The 25,559-nt window shown below is 39.0% G+C and overlaps 1 protein-coding gene across 1 annotated transcript in view; it reads left to right on the plus strand.

Moving 5' to 3' along the window:
- Positions 1–25,559, plus strand: part of fam189a1 (family with sequence similarity 189 member A1) — an 88,257-nt gene that overhangs the window by 45,089 nt on the left and 17,609 nt on the right. The gene's annotated exons all lie outside the window — the stretch shown is intronic.

Below are 25,559 nucleotides of genomic sequence, written 5' to 3' on the forward strand. Positions count from 1 at the left end.
AATCATTTTAAAACTAACATTCAGCTCTTTATCCACATTCAAACCAATAAACCAAACTCTAAACTAATAATGCCTATGTAAGCACTAGGTATATGTGCAATGCATAGGATAAAATGTAATGTTACTGCACAGCACACACACACATGCAACACACACACACGCACACACACACGCACACACGCACACACCCACTACACTCAAATGAGGAAAACAAGCTATTTTACATGTTTTTTTCTTCCCTGAAAACAAATAATTCAAAAATATTTGTATTAAATAAATATTCATAAAAACCCAATATTTGTGCTTTGCCGGCTGCCATATTCAGATTTGACTCCACCTCTAGTCTGTAGCTCACAGTGTCTGTCACAGGAGACCTCAGCTGTTGTTGCTTTGTTGTTTGTTTTGTTACTTGTTTGTTTAAAGTATTCACAGTACACAGGATACGCACCTCTACATACTTTTATATACTGAATATTTAATGAGAAGTTAATTCCATTTTCCGACCATGAACTACACCATCCCAGGTTCAAGTCATACTACAGACCCTCATTTCTTGTTATTTTTCCACTATCTAATATAGGCCCAAAACATTTGTTTTAAAAAGATAGTGATTACATTTATTTTCCAAAATATCATTTATCTTCCAGATGTATTCACACACTATAACACTATTTATACTATAGTGACCTGATACTCTTGTTTCAACCATGGAGAGATTTAAATAATGGAGAGGCACAGCTGTCTTGAGGTGAAACAGTCATTGCACTTGTGAGGTGTCTAACATTTGAGTCTAACATGTGCAGCTATGTTAACAGTCCACAGTGATGGAAGTGCAAGTTATCCATTAGTGACGGAGTTCAGGGTTAGGGCAAGGATGTGTAGCCGAACCCACGGGCTGAGGGCTTCCCTTGGCATCTACTACATTTACATGGACCTTAATAGTAGGACTACAGAGCTTGTAACATAATAGTTTTCTGCTACATTGCTACTGTGGGTTACTCTCAATGCAATTTTAGTAAAATATATTTTTTAAATGTGCTGTTATGCCTTATATTGTAGTAAACTACAGCCATATATAGCACTTCAACAAGCAAAACCATTACATTCCAAAATACCATGAAAAGTCAGACAATAAGTCATATAAACCCCATTTACATCTAGTATTCCGTTAATGAGAGATGTAACTGCACACAGAATTTACTGATAAAGGAGGTGGTCGGACTCACATTGTGATCAGCTCTCAGCCAGGTGTAAATGCATTCCATACAACGTGACCACATTCATTAAAAAAAATTACCCAGCAAATTGAAAGGTCACTTAAACCCAGCTTTTCCTGCCATCTCAAGCAAACCAGGCAAAAGCTATGAGTAAAACGAGAAAACAAGAGTGCATTTTAATACTGGATGTACATGCAAAGAGCAAAAGATCGGATATCGTTATTTAGGTAATTTATCCAGATACAGATTGCCAGTTAATTCCAGATGTAAATGGGGCCTTGAAATGTTTGGACATCCAAAATGTCTCAATTTCGAAATTACAAGTCTCTATTTCGTTATGTTTACTCTGGATTTGATTGAAATTTAAATTCATTGTATTATAAAGTGTAACAGTATCATCTTCGTCAGGTTAAGGTAATACTGTAACATTCTGTGTAACAAGCAGATTAAATGTCTGTTTAGCACGCTCTCTTTAGAAGTATTTCAATTTGCATTGAATTACTGTCAGAAAATCCACTATAATAAATTAATCATCTGTACAACAAAGGTGTATCTCGACGTCAGTGGCTGCTTGACCTATACTACTGTATGCCCAGAGAATATTAAGGATGTATCCCTGGTGGGGGAAATCTCTTTTTAGGGCTGGCCTGCTTTTCTCATTGTTTTCAATGTGAATGAGACTCTGCTATACATTCCTAAGTGTGCTTAAAGCTAAACATGTTTCTGGCTCTCATAAAACTGCCCTCCTGGCCAGCACTTATTGAACTAAGAACTGCTACTGTGGCTAAACAAAACAACAACAAAAAAAAGAAGAGGCATCCAGTAATCAGAGAGAGTAAATGTTTTATCTCCATCATTGTGGCTTTTCAATGCATCCATTAACCTTTAAAGTGACAGGTTGAAATTGGAGCATGTGTCTTTCCTGATCTGAGGGATATACTTATCTATGTGGTGCGAGCCCTAACATGCCTGGGACACTAAGAACAATCAAAGTTTCATCTGTAAAGATATCACTGATCTGATTCTGCCATCATATTCTGACAGCTCCATATTTGTTAAACCATTCATCACTATTCCTGCGGCTTTTTTCAACTTTACTCCTATTGGACACTGTACATACAGCCCCGTAGCTATACCATCGAGGATACAGAGGCCACTGTGAATTTGGAGGTTTTTAGGAACCTGGAGGGTTATTTACACTCTACAATTACAAAACTATCACTTGGTGGGTGTTTTATAGACTAACTCCAGTATTTCTATACTGTATGTATATCCAGCACATTCAATTACTTTTAGGCAAATAAATAAATCAGTATTTCCCCAACAGAGTTTTACTTCTGGCAGTGTGGAGATGAAACAGTGTTTAGAGCGTTTTAGGAAATACATTTACAGGCATAATTGAAGATTTAACAGATAATAAAACGTTTATTTTTGTTGTCTGGTGTAAATGTTCTTGGATAGGGGTGGCTCAGACTCATTGCCTCATTGTTTCTAAAACCCCTGCCATGGCCCTGTGTGCCTATACATGTTAACACACGTGCACACATGCACTCTTATGTCAAGCAGCCAAGTTTCATTGCAATGGTTGCTGAACACTCATTCATGCGTTGGTGTATGTGTTTGACAATACTTTCATGCATCAATACTCATGCACAAGCACAATTGTGCACATTTCATCACTAAAAAAGGAGCAAAAAGATGAAAGCACTGGGGTACTTTTGCAGATAGGAGATATGCTGCTCCTCTAACACTGCTGCAGCGTCTGTCAGGTAACAGCTCGTTGTCACCAAGGCAACCCTTAGGCAGTGAGGAGTTATTCTCACAGACTCCCAGTTATGATTCAAGCGTGAGGAATCCCAAAATAGTGCCTGAATCGTTCAGTGGAGCTCACAGCTTGAGACAAACAAGACAATTAAAGAGGTAGGCTAATTATTATTATTTGTGTTTTTATCAAAAGGTAATTTGGTATAACTTTGAATTTTACCTTTGCATTTTAGTTCTATTTTAGTGTTTTAAATTCCATCATGTTAGCTCTCCAAATTTGCAACAGAAAATACCTTCCTTTACTGTCTTTTCCTTTCCAATTATTACCATACTTTCTTCATTTGAGTATATGAGAGCCTTATAAAACTTTAGCAACTGTATCTGCAATTTATGATTGACATTTGTGAAACAAAATTGCGTTTTTGAAATGGGACCCCTAGATAAACCATGCAGAATGTATATTATTGATAGCAACGTGACTGGTTTGGAGAAAATGGCAGAAACAAGATTGGATGAAAGGTTGGCGTAAGTAGAGTGTGAAAATTGTGCTGTGGAGAAATATTAGGTGTGTTTGAGGAGTGCCAGGGCCTGTAGGCCCTCCCTCAAACTTCCAGCACAGCTTAATTTGACAAATGTGTGTCTGTTCATCTTCATTCAGATACAGAAAGTACTTTGCATGATTTATTGGACCATTTCAGTGGCATGATGATGGTGAAGTAAATTTGAGTCCAGGACTTCAGCACTCCACATTGATGCTGCTCCTTACATACACACAAACCTCATGCTCACTGCAAGGTCATGAGAGCATAAAATTCTCACTTTTTTTAGCTATCTGACACAAACACACTCACACACACATACCCACGCTTGCCCCATCTCCAAATATTGGACTAACGATGCACACAAATCACCAACACACATCATAACCATAGACTTTCCATTATGATCACTTAACTACAGTAGGGCCAGCAGGACAGCGGTGAAAGGGTTTATGAGGTACTCTCTGTGACAGCCTGTGACCCTGACAGGCCATAAATATTACTGTAGTGGATGAAAGAGGGAGGAAGAGAGAGAGAAAGATGGCTCACTGACTGATTGCGACGGAGGAAATGGACATCTCCACACTGGTGAAATAAAGATTTGTAGTCAAACAACCACAACAACAAAAAATCAAAACTGCACAGTTTGTGAGATTCATTTTGAAAAATCATCCAATTAATGAAATCATTAAAAAGATAATCCAAGCAGTATAGGCAGAGGCAGTGCATCTGTCCAGCGGAGTTCTGCCCTCCAATAGTTGAGCATTTTTCGTGCAGACCTAAATGGACAAATTAATCCTCTAATTAGGAATGAAATTAGCCCATTAGCAGCCTCTGTTCCTGGCTCTGTGGCCAGCAGGGAATGGGTTGCATGTGTTTGTGATCCTGCACTATAGCTCTGAGTCTGCCTCAACTATAAACGGACTAACTTATTGCTTTGGGCCCCTGGTCTTTGGCCCCAGACAGACAATGCTGGACTCTGCCTGAATCCTAAATCATTTGGATGTCATTTCCTTTTTCTCTAAGCTGCTTCTTTGAAACCACACAGCCAATTTACTGTTTGGTGACTTCTAGAAATCTCTTTGCAACAAAATTACGACTGAAATGTTGTTTGATGTAAACAGATGTGAGTTAGACACAAGACACATGATATCAGGGGATATTTTAAAAAGTCTTTCTCTGTTGGATGTTTGTGGAGATAAACAAAGGGATGTTCTCTGGTTTATACACCCACTGCTATCTTGCCCTCTGAGGCTGGTGTTATATCTTTAATTCATGAATAGCTAATGAAAAAACAAAAGCACAATGATGAGAAACTGCTGCTTTTAGTCTTCAGTGGTTTGGTTGTCTTTTGATCATAATGATCCCACAGCGGATTATTTATAGTGGTGTTGTACATAGTGTGCTGTAAATATAAATACAGTGGTGGGGGGGTGACATGGTTGTAATGCTGTCCATGTGTGAACATTTTGCAGCTATATTCCTTTTTTTCTGCACATGTATAAGTTTAATTAATGGAAAAATTATCATTACTGCAGATTTGTTGTACAGAAGCTATCCATCTTCGAACATTAGCAAATATCAGCTTTTCTAAAATAATAAACCTCGTGTCCACAAGGTAGACTACTGAAAGCAGCACCATCTGGTACAGCTAATCCCCCAACACATACACATACACACACACACACACACACACACACACACACATACACATACACATACACATACACATACACACACACGCACACGCACACGCACACACTTTCCCACCTCCACACACACTAACACAAACACGTCGACAGCTTTCTGCCATGCACATAAAAACAAGCAAACAAACAAGTTATTGTCTTCATACGAAGCTGATAATCTTGAATTTATTAATGTCATTATGTGTTTACTCGTCATCTGCACATGTTTCATATGTCAGGCTGATGAGCTGAGTTTTGCAGAGTTTCAGCACGCAGCAGGATAATTAGCAGAGTTTGTTTCCTTCTCTCCTGGAGAGCCTCAGTGATAAAGCCCATAAATCTGTCCCAGCAGTCTCTTCTGTTGTCTGCCTTTATGGCCTCTCCAGACTTTATTTGGCCATGTAAATTGTGATTTTTGATGGGTTTGTAAAGCACAATTTATTCTATAAGGCTACTATCAATATTCTTATTCAATAATGGGTCAATTGATACAGTTGTAAGTGGGATTTTAAAGAGGTTGTAAAGAGGTTGCTTGTAGTGATTAACCTTTAGAAAATTATTACCCGACTGCAGTTCTGCATGGCTTTATAGAGTTTCATTGTGCCTTTCAACTTATTGTTTTTTGTTTTTACTGGCCTGCAACTTTACTAGTTCACCCTCTCAGCTCTCATGGTGTTGTTTCCAGATGCATCAGGAAGCTGATATCAGATATGACTGTAGATGAAAGAAAGTATTTCTCAGTATCCGCTGGATGTGTAAATAAGCTGCTGTTTGCTCACTAGTTTGCCATACCAAATTAAAAGATGAGAGGTCAGTTTTTTGTTCACAGCATATGTCTACCACACCAATAGACTGTATAAAAATAGCCGTAATGAGATGTGATGTCACCAACAGAGCAGTAGTTTAATGTGAACACTAGCTTAATGAGAGCGGTGCACACTTGGGGTAATGTCAGTTACTTCAGCTAAATCTCATTGAAAACATTATTGACTTAGCATTTTTAGAGAAATGTTGACACCTTTTGAATGGGAGTAATCTGGGACTAGTGAATTTTTGGAGTCAGCATCTAGTGACCATCAGTGGCATTGCACTTTGAGGTACTTCTGCATTGGCTTCAGCCTCAAGCCGTGGTAGCTGTAGGTTTGAATAAGGAAAATAATAAAATAAGCCATCAAATGCTGATTCAAATTCTCATCATTGTGATGAAGTAAAATATCCCCTCAAACAACTAAATAAAGAATGAGAGTTAGCTTAAAATTAAATTCTAGGTTCATTTGAAGGAACGTAAGACAGTCATGCACCTGCAATACTGCACGGAGGTGAATGTGAACATTAAAATAGGTGAACTAACACAGTGACAGGACACTGTGTCCTGAAATCTATTGTGTTACCATAGATAAATCCAACTCCAGTCAGCAACAAGGTAAAATGACTCACTTATCTGTCAAAACATCTCATAGGTTCATGAAACATTCTGATTGTCACAAACGCATGACACATAAAGACGTACAAACAATTTGTATTGAATGACGAAGAAGGAAAAGAAGACTCCTCTGCTCATACTGGCATTCAACCCACAAGCACAAACAAAAAATGGCGCTTGCACTCTTCTTTCAGCTATTGTTAAACAGCACAAATAGCTTCCACTCTCTGCTGTCACATTGGTGCCAATCTCTTTCTGCAGCAAATGGTTAGAACTGTGTGTGACATTGCAGTGATTGTGTTTTGGGCAAATAAAGACATTACAGGCAGGGTCCACCAGTTCATATTCCACAGTTGACTGAACAACTAGTGCTCTGTGGTCACTTGTCAGGGACTCAAGTCATGTAATTGTGGTTTGCACACAATCATGTAAGCCATATTTCACAGCTGAGTGAGCTGACTGCAGCCACAGCTGACAGTAGCTACTGAGGACTCACTTGCTTACTCTGACCACTACTTTTGTGTCAGGAGGAAGCACATGAATGAAGTGAAGAGACAATAAATGATATAACTGTGCAACTCTCCAAAAACATGAATGTTATCTAATCTTATCACAGGTTATTATATAACAGTGACTAAATGTGCAGTAGTCATCAGCCTCTCATTTTCTCTGCTACTGGTATTGACATCAGAAGATCAGAAATTTAGGTACAATACTCCTATACTATACTCCTATATTTTATTTCAAAGGTCATAATACTTTCTCATGTTTTATGATACTTGTTGTGTTATATATAATTATTTACAGATTGTACTTATTCTGGAGAACATTTGGAGCTGTGGAGGATTCCCTAACACATGAGGGATAATTAAAATAGACCTCAACCTCTCCTTTGAAAATGTAAACAGATTAATGTGATGGGAGGGGAGCTGGTCACAACACACCTTTCAAAAATAAAATGTATTCAGTCCCATTTGGCTGGATTAATTAATGCGTCTGAGTGCAGGATGGCTCATTAAGCTAAAGAGAGCGAGAGCCCCACGGCACCCATCATGTGCACCTTTCTACCCAGGTATCATTGAGAGCTTTCTGACCAGCTGCATCACTATGTGGTTTGGGAGCTGCGTTGCCTCCAACCCCAGCTCAATTTGCACTCCATTTATCTTCTTCACTGTACTTATCATCACTGTTTTTTTTGTTCTGTTCATTCCTTTAAATTCTGAGTTATTTTATTAGTAGTTTTATCATAGTATTTTTTGGCTGTTGGGTTGTAGTACTTGTATATTATAACTTTGGGATCTGATAGCAACAGTATTTTGATCCTCTATGTCCTGTACAAATGGCAGAATTGACAATAAAGTTGTCTTTCACTTGGACTTTGAGGCGAAAAGAAATATAATATATGAATAACATATTCATATATGAACATTATGACATTTTTGACATACTGTAGTTAACACAGTATTTAACACAGTATTTTCTTTAAAATAAATTGTACAGAAATTTGCCCAGATATAAAAAAAAATATATATGTTCCAGTCCAGGATAAAATAAAATAATCATGATCAAAATTATTTTAAAGATTATTATTTGAAATATAAAATCCATATCCAGGCACTCAAGTGGATGATTAGAAATAAAATGCCTCAATTACATTCAAAAATTATTTAAAAAATCATCAAGATTATTTGTCTATCATAATATATGGTATGGTGTATAGGCAGACAGCTCATAATTCACAGTTGTAATGGAGATGACTTCTGTTTTCTGTTTTCCCTTTATTGTTGCGATGGTAAAATGTGGAGATAGAGATCAGAGAGTAGCTTGTGTGCTGTGTAGATTGAAGTGTTTGGCTATGACTGTGCACGTGAATGTGTGTGTGCAGGGTTCAGTTTATGGGTGACTGAATCAGTGTTTGGCTGCAGTGGTAGCCGGTCAGATTCAGAAGAACATTTAGTTTGAGAGTGTTGGACATTTCTCAGGGTAGACATAGAAATAAAGAAACACTCTCTACTCTCAGGATGCAGCGCACTATGATTAGCAACATCAACTTTCACTGACTCTGTCTCATTGATGGGAGAAAATGAAAGCTGAGTGTGAATGAATGTTATTAGAACTGAAGTTTGTTTTTGTCTTGCATGAATTGATTGTTCATGATGAATACAGAAGAGCTCCCATGAGACTGGTAGGAATAAAGTACAAACACTGATTTTCTCCTGAAGCCACTGCAAACATTAGTATCAGAGCAACTAATAAACATTTCCCGAACTATCACATGCCAAAACTAAAGTGATAAAGTCACAACAGTTTCTCAATTATGTCCCATATTTCAGAACATCATACCTTTAAAAAAAACAAAAAACATCCTGACATAAGCTGTTCATGTAAATAGTTTGTTTTGCTTTGCAGGATTCAACAGACTTGTATGTGCATGATGGAAACCCAGGTCTAAGCTGGTGTCCAGGAATAATTCAACCAAACAATGATTTTGGTGGAAGGAGCTCTCAAAACCTTTGACTTAACCTCTATAACTATTATTTTCACAGCTCCTTGTCATGGGTTATTGTTAATTTAAGTGAAAACAAATCGTTTTCACACCGATATTTAGATTATTGAGTTTTGAGAACAACTGAGGAATTAAATGCTTCTTTATGGGTTGAGGAAATTTTCTCATCTTAGGCTACTGAAACTCCTTTAAAACATTTAATTATCTAAAATATATGTTGATATGTAGCTTAAAAGGGCTGTTTCATGTTTATCAGTAGCTGGAGATATCCAGTTTATTTTATGCTCTTTTGTGGCTAGCACAACCTCATCATCAATTAAAATGTCAAAGCAGCTGAATATTTTTGGAAGTTACTTTATAATACAGAAAACACAAAATCACAACTCCTGACTTGGACCACTGCATATTGTGTAACAAACTTCCTGTGTCAAAAATATAACCTCACAAGGCCAAAACTCAATTTTCACCCCTCAGAAAAACAAGAATAAGAAGGACGCTGTGTCAGGCTGGATAATAAAGTGGTAACAAAATTGCCATTCAGGATAAATGTCAGGCCTAAATGGTTGAATAAATTCAGAATTCAGAAGGATTCTCATTCACCCACATACACACACAAAAACACGAAAGTACTTCAGCCACTGGTCATAATGATTTTTGTTTTAGTTTTTTCTGACAGTTACTATTCACTAGTTTCTACTACTAGTGTGACAAACCATGTAGTGTAAAATTTGGTGATAATTACTAACAATGAGCAATGTTGTATCTGCTAAAAGGGTATTTGATTGTTGACTATTATTTGCTGAAGATGTTCAAATTTGAAGGCATTATGTTAAACGAAGAAGGAGTATGTGATTCTGCAACTACTGAGTGAATAAGTACTTTATGATTGAATAAGTATGAGAAACCACAATATATGTGATTATATATACCACACTTTTATATTAGTAGCATTAGTACTATAGAAAAGAATGCAGTAATAAGAGTAATTGTGTAATATTGTACTCAAAGAAATCTGTGATAAACATTGCCCACACAGCTAATACCAGCTGTGGAGGATAGGGGGCAGCACCCAGTAAGTGGAAAAGTACAGAACTGGAGGCCTAGAATGATGTAATCCAAAATCTCCTATAGCGAAACACCTGCTAGCATAGAAACGGAAGGAAGAGCCATAAAAGGTGTTTTAGGGCGTCTTTAGGATAGGCGCCAAGAACGTGAGTTCAAGTTGAGGTGAAAGAGGGTGCGAAGAACGTGAGTACATGTTGGGGGCGAAAGAAGCGGATTGGTTGAAACTCACTCCACCGAGGGAGGGGGTCGAAACTTTTCTGCAAGGGTCAGCAATATAGACAGTATAAAAGAGGCCCCAGGTTTTAGCTCTTTGTGTCATTTATGCATAGAGTCGCATAGTCTGTGTATTTTGACTCCGGGTTTTGCTGTCGACAATAAAACTCTAACTGCATTCAGCTGGACGACTCGTGGTGACTTTTTGATATAGTCTTTTTTGGAACTTCAGACATTCTCCGAACAACGAAGTACTTAAAGTGATTTAGAGACGAAATAATTAGAGATAAGACTCATCAACCAGTATGGCTCAATTAATTCAAACTGGCTTTAAAATGGAGCGTGGTATGGAAGGGAAGATTGTGTGCAACATTTCGGGGGAATCATTTGCTGTATGAAAATGGTTTAAATGCTGCCACTGCTACCTGCCATCATGTGTAATTAGGGTGCTATGAAGAGACTCTGTTGTAGCTGCGGGCTCTAGGTTTTTATTACGACTGTTTGTGCGCTTGTAGACACACAAATGTACAACGCATTCAGACATACAGTACACTCACAGACACATACACCATGATGCACACATGCATGCACATTTACAGACACAAAAAGAATTCATGTGCACTCACATACACACTTTCAGATCTGCCTTTTGCGTTTGTATTTTGTGTGTGTGCGTGCGTGTGTGTGTCTGTGTGTATGTGTGTATGTGTGCATCCTCTGTCTCCTTCTTCCTCAGAGGCCTGTTATTCTCTGACTTGACCCAGATGGAGAGGCTTTAGAGGGAGATGTTGCCTACCGCCAACTGAGATGGGCCCCGCAGGACCACCTGTCAGGAGCTGCTAAAGGAAAACAGAGAGACAGGAAGTGTGTGTGTGTCAGACAGATAGAAAAAGAGAGAAGAGGAGGTGAAAACCAAAGTGTGTAAGTGTGCGCATGTGTGAGCTGTGGCAGAGTTGTGTTGTGGGCTGGAGAGGCGGCGAACAAAGAAGAAATCTGCAGGAAACACTAAACTACTTCAAATAAAGGGAAAGCACTTGAAAATAGCATTGGGAGGGGATTACTCCCATTGACATGTTCTCTTTAGGATTTCATGATTTTATGGTCAAATTTTATTTTTTGTTCTTTTTAGTTATTTCACTGAGCTGGCAGGGTACCAGAAGGAAGAGAAGCCCCTGAAACGATAGCTAGCCTGGTGTGCTGCATTATGAAGTTAAACCTTTGCACAGAAATAAGGGAAAGCTCAACCAGTGGGAGGTATCCCAGCACACCTGTAGACAGAAGCTTACTTCTTTCATTTTAAATACACAGGTCAACTGAATCAATAATGGAACAAGATAGAAGCCACCCCCATCTCTCTGCTTCTTCAATAATGCAATTCTTTCAACTCATTTTTTTTTTTTTTACAGTTTACAAGTTCTACATGATGTGAGCCCTTAAAAACCTCTTTCGGTGGGTCACATACAAACACGGTTTTTATGCTTTTATCCGCTTTGGTAAGCTTGGTGTCTGTATATCACAACAAAGCTTTGAATAACAAATTGATGGCTAGCCACACAGTGTAAGTACCAAACATGTGATCTAATAGTGTGTGTGCATTTTTGACTTGTGACTCCAGCAAATGAAACACAACATTACCAATGAATTCAAAGCTGTAGTTTCATCTACAGTATTGAGTCATGTAAAGCTGCAGCAGAAAATCATCAAAACAGACTGACTGATAAAGAGCCAACCTGGCCTATGACCTTTTTTTTTATGCGAGCAAACCGTTGCACATTATCACATCTAGCAGGCACAGACCAACATTAGGATTCAGTTGGGAGTCGTATTTCTCTCTTGGTCTTCAAACAAAAGGCTCCTTTGCAAAAAAATATCTGGGTCTTTAGCTTGCCAGATACTAGATTATATTCACGGCCATTTGGTTCTGGGCAGGCAGCATACATTAGGATTCATCACAATGTTTTTGTTAGAAATGGCAACTTACAGGGGTTGATGTAAGGCCATAAACCAAAACAATGGGCTAACATAGGCTAAAAGATCTTGCATTTCTGAAACCATTTGGAGTGTTTGAGTCATGCGATGTTTACTGAAATTATCACCAGCCCTCGTTTACAGTATTTATTACTGTGACAACAACTCTGATCTTTTATTCATGACCAACCCAAAAGCTAAGCAACTGTATATTTCAGTGGATTTAAACAGAATTACTGTGGAATGAGTTGGTTGAGCTCAGCTGTCACTCTAACCTCCCTCCATATTTAAATCCCCTACAGTATTTCACTCAGGTTTCACGAGCAAGGATAACCACAACTGTGTGATTGGTGTTTCAGGCACTTCCATTTATCCCTGTCCCTGTCAAATTTGAAATGGTTTAGGAAAAATAAGTGCTGACATACAAGAAAGAGATTTATACCATGAGATAGTGGCTCTACTGCAATGTGGCCATACGCACAAGGACAAAGGCAGAGACCGAAGATTTGGGTTTGTTTTGATACATTTTCTTTGGTCCTCTGCCAAGAAAATACATCCTCCCGTTGCCAAGCAACATCCCTCCAGCATCCTTTGTTAAATCTTAAAATTCATTTTGGCTTTAGTGTGGTTGTTTATCTGAATGTGTTCAAGTTGATCTAACTTCCACTGTGCTTCTAGGAAAACAAATGTTAAGTAAAAGGCTGACAAATCTCGTTCTGCATTTGGCTCATCCATTCATCAATTTTCATATCAGGACCAGGAAATCTAAATTTACATGCTAACAAATGTTATCTGCAGACAAAAAAGCAATTGTGGTTGTTTCTTTGTTGCAATGACAGTTGAATGGCAGGTGCAATTGCTATGAATTTGGTAAATGAAATGTACAAAAGCAAAGAGACCTTTCTTGAGTAGTCAGGTACAAGTACTATTTGTTATTATAAGCACTTGTCTCCCATCCAATCACAATACAGGATCAGAAGTAAATGTTTAAAAAGAGCAGCTGTTAATTTGATCTGTGTTAACTTGATGCAGAGCTTAAGTGTCTTGCTCGGGGACACTTAAGCAGCATGGATGTCTGCCAACATGGAGGCTTCACCCTGAGTACTCCTGTTGAAGAGTAGCCTTTCTAAAGCCACCTCAGTGCCAGCTCTATATACCAGGCAAGCTGAAACTACAAGAACGTGTATGTGTGTGTTTTCCCTCAGGTCACAGTTTGCCTGTCACTTCTGGTCAGTTTGCATTAGCACTGCCACTCTATGTCTCCCACTGCTCCTCAGATCACCCCTCTCCTGTGGCTCTGTCTCAGGCGATTTGATGCTACTTATTCTTTGTTGTTATATATGTATAGGTGAGTGTCTGTATATATATATGTGTGTGTGTGTGTGTGTGTGTGTGTGTGTGTGTGTGTGTGTGTGTGTGTGTGTGTGTGTGTGTGTGTGTGTGTGTGTGTGTGTGTGTGTGTGTGTTTGATTTACAGCTCACATTTTTATTATGAAGCCCCTCAGTTCAGTCTCTGTCTGAAACATGGCATTTTAGCTCCTGACTCTTTAAGGCCCCTTCACTTTGTTCTGATTGGCGAGCTCCCAGAAGCAGCCCTTGACAGACGGCTCTGGAAGCTACATAAAGAGAAAGTATTAGTCAGATTTTTTTTCCCCCTATTATTTTCTCAAAATATAAATTCTCAAATACATCTATTCAAGCCTGAATCCAATCAGAAATATACTTGTGGGCAATGTGAACAGCTCTTTGAATGACTTTAGCAACATCCTTCACAACAAAGATTAAGGAACAGGCAGCCGTACGAACAATACGATGTCAGTTTAATGACGAAGTAGAGGTAACTTTGTAAAAAAAGTGTTCAGACAAAGCTTTCCAGGAGCATTTTAAGTACGTTCACCTCATATTTTGTGAATTTGACCACGATTAACAGAGACATCTATCATCCCTTTAGGTGTAGTCTACATGGTGACATCGGGTCTTTTTTCTCCACATTTTCGAAATGTCAACTTTGTTTAATAAACCAATGTAGAAGTTTTAACTGTGTGCAGGAGTTAACTTTTTTCTTCAGAATTGGATCTTCAGGGAAATTGATTCCCTGCACAACTCCACCACTCCACCACCCGCCTTTTACTCATCTTTCTTACCAAATTTGCAATAATTATTTTGCACAGTTCATTTCACTTTGGCTTAACTCCCTTAGGACTGATAGGATGAGTAGTAGGCTCATGTGATTAGGCTTACATTACCCATTTCTTTCCATGTTTTGGCTGGCTGCTAATGGGCAGGGCTTATCAATTTACTCAGATACCCACATTGTATCACACGCTCTTGCATACTGTAGCAGCATTCAGTGTGTTGACATTGTTGAGCTACTGTTGGAATTAGAGAAAGCCTACACCTGCTTGCCCACTCGTCTCTTGCTGAAAACTGTTAAGCCAATTACCTACAGATTTGTTTCCTTTTCGGATCAACATCAAAACACCAAAACACATACAATAAAATCCTCAAATAACCCACTGTCAGCCAGTTTTCATTCTCTTTCATTTCATTGCTATTTTCTTTCTGATATACTGTATGTACACTTTATGCTAGAGAGTGACCTCAGACTAGACACTACAAAGTTACTATTGTAACAGAACATACATTTAAATATCACATTTGACAGCACTAATATTTCTGCATTTTTAAACTAACATTAACTGTAAATTTAAGTCCAATTTCCTTACATATTTTAACATTAAATATTATTTGTTTTAGATGTTAAGACTCATAATTCCCTTACTGCAGGGTGAAGTTTGACTGCAGGGGGGGCACAGCAGGGTACAACTTCAAACCAACACCTGCACCTCTCTTCCCTTCTAGTCAGTTTTTAGAGACACAGGAGGATAAAACACAATTTGTTAAATCTAAATGAAAGTTGAAAACCCTTGCTTTATTTCTTGTTCTTTTACAGATCCAGAAGGCTATTTAGACCAATGATTGTAAACAGACAAACCAATTTACAAATCCAACTATATGGTGCAGAGACTATAATCTGATTAGATTTTTTAATGCTTCTTTCAGCTTTTGTAATCACACAATTTGAGAAAATGAAAAAGTGCTTTCTGAGCATTGTGTGAGGACACTGCCCTCTTCATGCACCCCCCAAGCCTATGATACACTTCTGTTTTAAACTTAATTTTGTGTTTATTTTGTTTTACATCAAACTCAGGTTGTTGCAAACCTAATTTTATTCTGCTCACACAATGACGATGAAGGGAACTGAATTGAATTTATCAACAAAAGGAAGCAGATATGAGATGTGGTTTGATCCACAGAGTGAAAAAAGAAAAAGGATCCAGACTGCTGTTTCCCACATAGACTAGAAAACGTCTCCCTCGAGGCAATTTGGAGAGCTTTTAGAATCCCGCTGTCTCCTTTCTGTCTCTTGATTCCTCTCTCTTGCATTTTATCACATTGTTTCTCAAAGCATATGCCTGCACAAACAGACAGTAACCATCTTTTATTCCCTATTTCTATCTTCCGTATGCTCGTATTATGTGTAAAATGACAGGAAGTGACAGGTAGGGATCGGACAAAGGGAAGAGCAGAGTGTGAGAGGAAGCCAGGGCAGAGAGTGAAAGAGCACGGTTGGCTGGGTGAACAGGAACCTTTCGGCTTGAGATAATGCCTGATGAATGATGTCTTCCCCTAAGGCCCTGAGAAGCAGGAAGTGTGGCTCCATATTAATTAAAATATAAATTAGATAGACCTCCTTATCTGATGGCTCAAAGGAGCGAGAGCAGCCATGATCCAGGCAGTGACAGCAGTAGAGGTGTTTCAGCAAATAGTTACAGCTTAGGTCACGTTGCTCTCCTGCAGTCATTATGAGTATAACCAGACAAAACCAAAAGATCAAAGACTAGTCAGGTGTAATTTATGTTAGCTTGAAACCCTCTTGAAACATGAAAATATATACTCTGCTATAGAATAATAATAGAGCAATATTTTCTTTAAGTCTAGTGCCTCAGTATGATAATTTAAAAAAAAAAAAAAAGGAACAGTTTGACGTTTTGGCAAATATGCTTGTTTGCTTTTTTGTCGGGTATTAGATAAGAATACATGAGACGACTCTCATGTCTGAGAGTGGTATCAGTCTTCTCATCTAACTCTGGGAAAGAAGTGCTTTATTTCAGAGAGTGAGATGAAAAGATTGAATTCAGTCGTGTGTGTGTGTGTGTGTGTGTGTGTGTGTGTGTGTGTGTGTGTGTGTGTGTGTGTGTGTGTGTGTGTGTGTGTGTGTGTGTGTGTGTGTGTGTGTGTGTGTGTATGGAGCTGGACCCCCTGTCCTGACTGGTTTTTTTGGTAACATTAAACCATTATTGTGTTGGTTCTATATTGACCCAAACTAACTCAATTTTAAACCAGTGATTTGGAGTGTGTAACATTTTCTGAATTGAAAGTCATTCCTATTTTATCCCTTTTAAGCATATTCTATCAGCATGTTTACAACAGCAAACCATAGTCTGCACTTTGTTTTGTGTGTGATGTAATGCGTGTTTTACATCATATCAGTCACTTAATGGAGACATCATCATCATTTCAATGTACTGCCAGAAGCAAGAAGCATCTTTTACAAAGTTCCTGCTGTAGTCCTGTGTGATGTGAGTGTCTGCTGGGAAAAGGGTTATTATAGGCACGTCTCATACAGCAGCCGCCCACCAGGAGCTCAGGGGGGAGCAGAGAAGTCAGAACCTCCTTGTTTTAGCTCTTTAGAGGTCAGTGGTTGATTAAAATGTTTAGAAGTGGAGATTAATCAGCTGCTGACCCAAAGGGTGATAGTGTCTTTCACAGTCTGTTTTAATCAATACATGTGAGTGCTGGCACAGAAATGAACTCCTCTCCCTCCTTAGAGTTTATTTCCCTTACACGCCCAAGTACTGCCAGTCTGATTACCCATTTATCTCATATGGGTGTTTGGAGGTTGGAGGCTATGCCTGAATTATGAATAAACATGTTTGAAAAGTAGAAAGGTCAAATTCAAAAATACTAGTAGTATTTAGTACTCTCGATGCCCACATTTCACGTCTCATCTGCCAATAAAAGGTGTTGGACTGCAACTTCCACATGATGTCTCTAACCACAGGAACTAATCCATCATATCGTGTGGAGATGCAGTCTGACATGCTGTCAACATGACTACACATCAAAGCCTGCAGTCAAGTCAAGAGGAGAGGTGTTGGGGTTTTTTTTCTCCTGGGAAAAAAAATCTTATAGTACATCTGCTGTTCTTATCTGACTAGAACAATTAGATATAGCCAGCAGGTAAATGAAAAACAACCTTACTACTAATTTAATGCTGTGATCTCGCTCTAATGTCTGACAAAAGTCTGACAGTGTGAGTCTATTATGTTCCTTTTCACATCTTATCATGCCCTCCATAAACCCAGTGTCCTGTTTAAGGGAAAATAAATGAAAATTAAAGCTGCAAGCAGCGATGAACGGGCCCTCGCCCCCCCATGCATGTCGGGGCTGTGGTGCAGTCGGAGGGCGCGCAGGTAGACGTCTTCATACGCAGGCTTTTATTTGACGTTGCATGATGTGGTGAAATATCACTGCCTGTTTCCACTATGTGGCACTAGAGAGCACCCACCAATTATATGTCATGTTGTAGTGTGTGATGTGGAGAATACATCCTGCAAATTTCATATAAATCGGATAATGTTTGTCATATGAGGCAGACTTCCTGTGTCCAGTAGGTGGCGCTAGAGATCACCCACCAATTATATGTCATGTTGTATTATGTGATGTGGAGAAGACATCCTGTACATTTCATATGAATCGGGTAATGTTTGTCATATGAGGCTGACTTCCTGTGTCCAGTAGGTGGCGCTGTGTATATGACACAGTATTGATGCATAGACGTGTTCGGGGCGAGACCCTCTACATGCGTGATTAATTTGGTGTAGATCGGACGATGTGTGTAGTAGTTATAAGGATTTCCTGCTTTTTGGCGAAGGATCGAATGGCGAAGGAAATTGTCGGCACCGCCACGCCCAAACCGAATCCCTAATCAGAAAGTTTTTGATAACTTTTCATCTCCAATGTCTCAAGATGATTCTGTGCAAATTTGAAGGTGGTCGGATTAAATCCCTAGGACAAGTTCGTTAAAGTACGAGGCGTGGAAAATGGCCAAAATGGCACATATTTTTCAAAATGGCCGACTTCCTGTTGGAGTGACGTCATGGGTCCATGAGACTTTTTAGTGCGTCTTTACACAATACATGTGTTTACCGAATTTCGTTTGTCTACGTCAATCTGGGTCGAGGGGCTCGATTTTTAAAGATTTTTAGGGGGCGCTATTGAGCCATTTTGCGACCGCCTTTGGCGAACACTATGAAATATAAAATCTTTCGCCAGGCCTGGCTTGCGTGCAGACTATGGTGACTTTTGGGGCACGTTTAAGGGGGCAAAAAGACCGTCGAACTCATAGAAAAAGTATAATAATTAAAGCTGCAATCAGCGATGAACGAGCCCTCGTCCCCCCAATGCATGTCGGGGCTGTGGTGCAGTCGGAGGGCGCGCACGTAGAAGTCTTCATACGCAGGCTTTTATTTGACGTTGCATGATGTGGTGAAATATCACTGCCTGTGTCCACTATGTGGCGCTAGAGATCTCCCACCAATTATATGTCATGTTGTAGTGTATGATGTGGAGAACACATCCTGTAAATTTCATATAAATCGGATAATGTTTGTCATATGAGGCTGACTTCCTGTGTCCAGTAGGTGGCGCTGTGTATATGACACAGTATTGATGCATAGACGTGTTCGGGGCGAGACCCTCTACATGCGTGATTAATTTGGTGTAGATCGGACGATGTCTGTAGTAGTTATAAGGATTTCCTGCTTTTTGGCGAAGGATCGAATGGCGAAGGAAATTGTCGGCACCGCCACGCCCAAACCGAATCCCTAATCAGAAAGTTTTTGATAACTTTTCATCTCCAATGTCTCAAGATGTTTCTGTGCAAATTTGAAGTTGATGTGATAAAATCCCTAGGACTAGTTTGTTAAAGTACGAGGTGTGGAAATCGCCAAAATCGCACATATTTTTTCAAAATGGCCGACTTCCTGTTGGAGTGACGTCATGAGTACCCTAGACTTTTTTGTGCGTCTTTACACGATACATGTGTTTACCGAATTTTGTTTGTTTACGTCAATCTGAGTCGAGGGGCTCGATTTTTTTAATTTTCGAGGGGGCGCTATTGAGCCATTTTGCCACGCCCATTACCGCGATCCTTAAAATATCAAATTTTTCGCCAGGCCTGGCTTCCATGCAGAATTTGGTGAGTTTTGGGGAACATTTAAGGGGGGGAAAAGGCCGTCGAACTCGTAGAAAAAGTATAATAATAATCTCTACAGATACAATAGGGCCTCGCACTGGTCAGTGCTCGGGCCCTAATAAAAATCAACTTAAATAAGCTAAATGTTCCCACAATGCCACTTCTTTGTGAATTTAATCTTATCATCAATGTTTTTGCAGCTTTAGGATGGTTCCCTCAAATGTAGAAAATGCAGAATGTGTGTCCTGGCATCCCTAAACACATAGCAGGACACAAATTAGGGTTTAAAGTGATGTGTGTTCCTGGACTGAAGGTATTCCCCAGCAGGATTAGGGGGCCTGTGGAAGTCGTTATACGTCTGGTTTAGTGTGATATCCCCTGGGTTTGGCTGCCGAGAGTTAGTATCAACACCTTCTCTGTTTATTTGGACCGGCACTGAACTCAGGGTCACTCAAACTCCTATCACAAGTAATCCTGATGATGAGGCCTGAACACACTCTCTCTCTCTCTCACACACACACACACACACACACACACACACACACACACACACACACACACACACACACACTCAGGGGTACATAAATATACACCACATCACCCAGCGGGGTTAGAGAGCAAGGCAGAAAGGTAGAAAGTTAACTCAGTTATTAGTGGGAATCAATGACAACCAGCTGTTGCAGCCCTGGATTAGCTTTCTCTTGTGTGTTTGTAAAGGCAAAAGGACAGCCACAAGGAGAAACCAATTGTTTTCTTTGCTGATTGTTGCTTAACCCTCAAGTTGTAAATATGTTAAAATTTTTAGTATACAGACTATTTAAAAGATTTGGAAGCTTCAGTATATCCCTATTGTAATACATAATATCATTGGTTCCTCTTCTATGATCATCCTTTGTTGGCCTTGAAGTGTCTTGGATACAGATGTTTTTAGCTCTGCAGGGGCCTAAGGATTGATATAGTATCAGAAGGGGACTGAATCAAAGTGTTTGTGATATGCTGAGCAGCAGCAAAAACAAAACAACATTGCTGGCATCTCTTGTGGCTTAGGGATAATTGAAAATAAATAGTGTCTTGTTGCAGTGCTGCTGCAGACTAAATACTAATTTGTGCTGCAGTCAGAGGATGCTACTTTGCAATGAGACACATTCAAAGGGTTAAACCCCAGATATAGGTTATTGTGTTTTTTAGAAAAATAGGCTCATTTGAATGTATGTGCTACTCAGTCCATGTCTCATTGCTGCCACGATAACAAGCTCTACTCCTGTTGATGAGCAGATTTTGTTCCTCTCTGGTACTGTAGTTATTTAGCTATACTAATATTAGCTTCCTTAAACCAGGTTTGTGGGGATCATTGGACCTGGAAACATCTTGCTTCTAGTGAATACAAAAAAAAAGTATATAGCCTAAATTACAAGTCTGTGTCATAACAAATGGTAATGTTATTATGTGTAAGGTTATTTTTACGCATTTGAATTTCAACAAGAGTTTGATGATTGTATTATCACCATAATTCCACAAGAAACAATACATGTAAATCTTTGCCCATCTCTGTCACGTGAGTGTTCATACGTTATTTTTGCATTAGTATTTGAGTGTATGAATAAATGTCTCGGGGACTTGTTTTTGCACATACACTACATTATGTGCTGTCATCCATAAATATATCATCATTGTAATAGTAAAAGCAGACATTGCACTCACACCTTGCACATTGTCACTTTTGCTTTAGACACGATGCCTCCGGCTGAAGTGTTTTATAACTTGAAAAGCTAGTAAACATCATCGTCTAGTCTGCATTTTCCAGACATAAATATATGTGAAATGTTTGTCTTATTATACTTACTAGGTGTCAGCACAATACTTCTGTGCATGTGTGCAAGTAAAAAAATAAAATATTTATAGGTTTCTGCTTAAAATACTGCTGAAATTGTCAGTTGATGATATATGACCTCCCAATTTCCTCTGTTCTTATTTCTATTAAATTTCTGTATGTTTCTTATTAGTTGGCTTATACTGAAACGTTGGCAGCATATTACTGTTTTCCGCCACGGTTTCCCTACTGAGATTCTTATCTTATCTGCCACTCTTCAAATAAACAGAGGTGATGAATGAGCTTGTTTTTTCTTTCTTTCTTTCTTTCTTTTTTGGGTGACAGCACTGACAGATGTGTGGGGGGGAATGCAGATGTATTTGAATTATGGGAAAGCATCTATCTTTGCCTGAGATCTGTGATGTGTTTGTTTAGTCACACTATTGTATCCCTATAGTTGCAGCTTTCCAAACTGCTGGGTATCTACACACAAAACCATAACTCTTGACAAGTTTTTTGCCATCACTTTGATTTATCTAATATCTACACATATGACCAGTCCAAAACTCAAAATCATTGAAGAAATGTATGAGGGTTAGGAAGTGGCAAAGCTAAAGCCAAATGATATTCCCCTCAGTGACAGTTATGGAGAATAACAATGATGCACCTTAACCTCGGGTCTTATGTTGTAATCTATGAGTGTGTGTTATGGAGATGAATGGTGATTGTATTGTGGTGTATTGTCCTCTGCAGTGAGTGCTAAACGATGTGATGATGACATGCAGCGTAAATCTACCACAGGGACTGAGTGGTGTGTGCGTGGCCTTTTGTGTGTGTGTGTGTGTGTCTTGTGTGTGTGTTTGTCTGTTTTTTTCTCTTTGGAACAGAGAGGGCAGCACAGCAGTAATTAATGACTCACTGCTAAATAGCGCTATGTGATCCTACATGGTAATGAGAAGGCATTGGTGTGGGGCCAGGCGTGACAATCCGCTCAGCAGACAGAAAGCACAGGGGAGACACAGGTGACACTCAGGTCACACATGCCTTGAGCGGACTGTTTGTTTGGATATCAAAATCAGATTAATTACGGAACTTTTTACCATTGTTGTATAAAAACACAATTTGGTCGATGTGTCCTAGTTGAGAATTGATTCAAATAAGTTTGAAGCATCAGCTTTGTGGTGTCATAGTTATGTGCTTTTTATTGAAGCTGTGCATTTTGCTAAAGGGTACAGTAATTGTAAGATCTCACCCAAGAGTTATACAAATGCACACAACATAAAAGTTAAATATCCTTTTATAGCAGCATGATATTATAGCAGCACTCCAGCAATCATTGGAGCTTTCATTTAGAGCGATTGTTTTCTCCCCAAGTCAGAATTGCAGCTGGTTATTATTTGAGAGAGCATCATATTGGACTGACTCAGCTGGCAACAAGGCAAACCCGGAGAGTTGTCATTAAAATGCAACTTTCTGGTCTTTGTGTTGGGGAAGGAGTTGGTTTGTGCATTACAAATCCTTACCATGATGGATATTGTCATAGCGTCATTCAAGTTGGGCCCTGAGCTCATGTGAACTAATGAAGATGCCTCCTGCCTGTTGTTAATATCCTGCAGATTAGAATTCTGAAAATGTTAACAATCACCTGGTAATCAGATAGATCTCATTCCCATGAACATCCCTCTCTGAATATTATGGGGCCAAGTGTATTCTTCTTCTGCAAGACCAAACTGATTTCCATATTGCGTTGTACTCAGTAAGACATAAATAATTGTCTGCAGTAAGTGACTTTTCATGGTTTCTGATCGTCACAAATCTCATTATTAATATTAAATCATCAGAGGTGATGCCACATCATTGGTGCGCAGTGTATACAGGAGGAGGAACATATAGTCATTACTAATTGGCAGTACAAGCAAGATTATTTGCCTGGATAGTTATTCTTTAAGGTTACAACTTATTAAATATCACAGAGCCCCATAAAGCCTGTTTATATGCAAATGAAAGTCATAGAGCATGACACAAGTGATACAGTAATCTATGATCACATACTGTATATATGTATCTTAGCCACATTATTTTATTATTATTATTACAAGCGTAGTCTGGTGGCATTTCATAATTAAGCAACTGTACAACAATGTTTTGATATTATTTGAAATTGCTTAAAAGCTACTGATTTGCTACTTCCAAAGAGGAGGCAAAGTGATCTGAACTCCCATTTAAATCATTTTATTATGTAAATTGTGAGAACCACACTCAAGTCTACAAGTCATGTATCAGCTGGATGAGAGGTGCAATTTTGTGTCTTAATGTTGGCTACATACCTGAAAACAGCTTTAATTTGAGTGAAACAACATTATCAGTTGGAGCAAAAAGAAGGCTATTTCAGGATAATGTGTTTCTAGATTGGTGCCTATTCATTCCTGTGACTGGAATATTACACACTGGGTGCATATTTTGAAAAAATGCTGATAGTGTGTACATCCAACCCTGGCTGGGTATACAGGACAAAAAGCAGCAACAAAGGAGAAGGAGATGCTGTCTGCACACTGAAATTTGTAAACACCCACGTTTTTGTTGCAGCATCTTGACTTGCAAGGTCTTCTGGCAAACAAATTGTGAATCAGAAACAAATTATGTATAATTTTTGTCTCTATATATATCTTTTTTCTTGTTTGCTGAACACCTTGCAGGTTGAAACATTGCATTGTCGCATTTATGCACATATATTATATGAGTACATCAGTGTTTCTCTAGCAGCTGAACTGACTGACTGATGGCAAGTAATGAATATGCTGATCTGCTTCTCAGTGCCTTTTAGATATGTATTGATCCTTATTGCTTCGACTCAGTACATTTCATTATGACTGTATGTTGACTATATGACTGTGGCCACTGTGGCCTCTCTACCAAATCACAGCACAGCCTATGGTGTCTGCAAGCTTGATTGCCTTCTAAACAGGGAATCAGACAGCTGATATCATATTCAAATGAAATGCTAATTGAGAGACCTACACATCATCACCACCACCAATGCACCACAAGACTGCAGAATCTTGTTCTTGTCTGTCTCCTCTTCCTTATTCTCTGCATGCCTCTGTCACTTTCTATTAATGATTGTCTCATTCCTTTTTGCTTTCTGCTTTTCTATACCTCTTCTGTTTTTCAAATTTTTCAATTTGCCATCCAAACAGGTGCTCCTCAAGCTCGCTCCATCAGTCTCTCAATCTTTAAATTTTCTGCCATGGTGAAAAGCACTTAAACTTATCGCTCCATCTGTTTATTACATGCCACCTCCAGCGCCTTCCCTACTCCACCCCCTTGCCACTCTCTCCTCCTCTCCATCTGTGTATGCGTGTTCTCAACAACCTTTTATATCCCTCAAACTCCTTGTGCTATAGTGAGCTCCCTCCAACAACACTGTTCCTGTTTTTGTAAAGGTTAACCATGAAAAAAGTCTGTTGTAGTGATTTTTAATTAAATCAGTCAATTATGAGCTTGTAAAATCTGGATTAACTGTGCTGCAATCGTGGTACCACAAAAGCGAGAGTTGACGAGGACCAAGTCAGTTTTGATACACAACAATAATGCCTGGTTTCCAATTTACAGGACAGTGAAGACTGGTTGTCTGCTGCCAATTTAAAACTATTTCCGTTACGCTTGACCTGTAATTTTAAGTACCAGAAATGGAAGCCATATTTCTGCTAACAGGATTTATATCCACAGGGCTGTCAGCTTTGAAATAAAAAGAAGCCTTTCACCCTGAGATAAAGAGAGGCCAAGGGAAAGTTTGGAGTGAAAGTATATTAGACCACACCAGAGAGCTAAACTGCCAGCTATGTCAATGTGAAGTATGGAGAAGTACAGTATTAGCTCTGTTGAGACTGTGTGTCTGTATTTTATAGAGACTGCTACAGAACTGTTCAGATATCGAGGAATACATAAAAAAGATCACTATGGGTCGAGAACCTTCATTCAGTCAGTCAGTTTTTTTCTTGTCACTGGGTAAAAACCTTTTCTGTGATTATGATTCTTCTTGCCT

Source organism: Scomber scombrus, chromosome 1 (assembly GCF_963691925.1).
Source record: "Scomber scombrus chromosome 1, fScoSco1.1, whole genome shotgun sequence".
Taxonomy (NCBI): domain Eukaryota; kingdom Metazoa; phylum Chordata; class Actinopteri; order Scombriformes; family Scombridae; genus Scomber; species Scomber scombrus.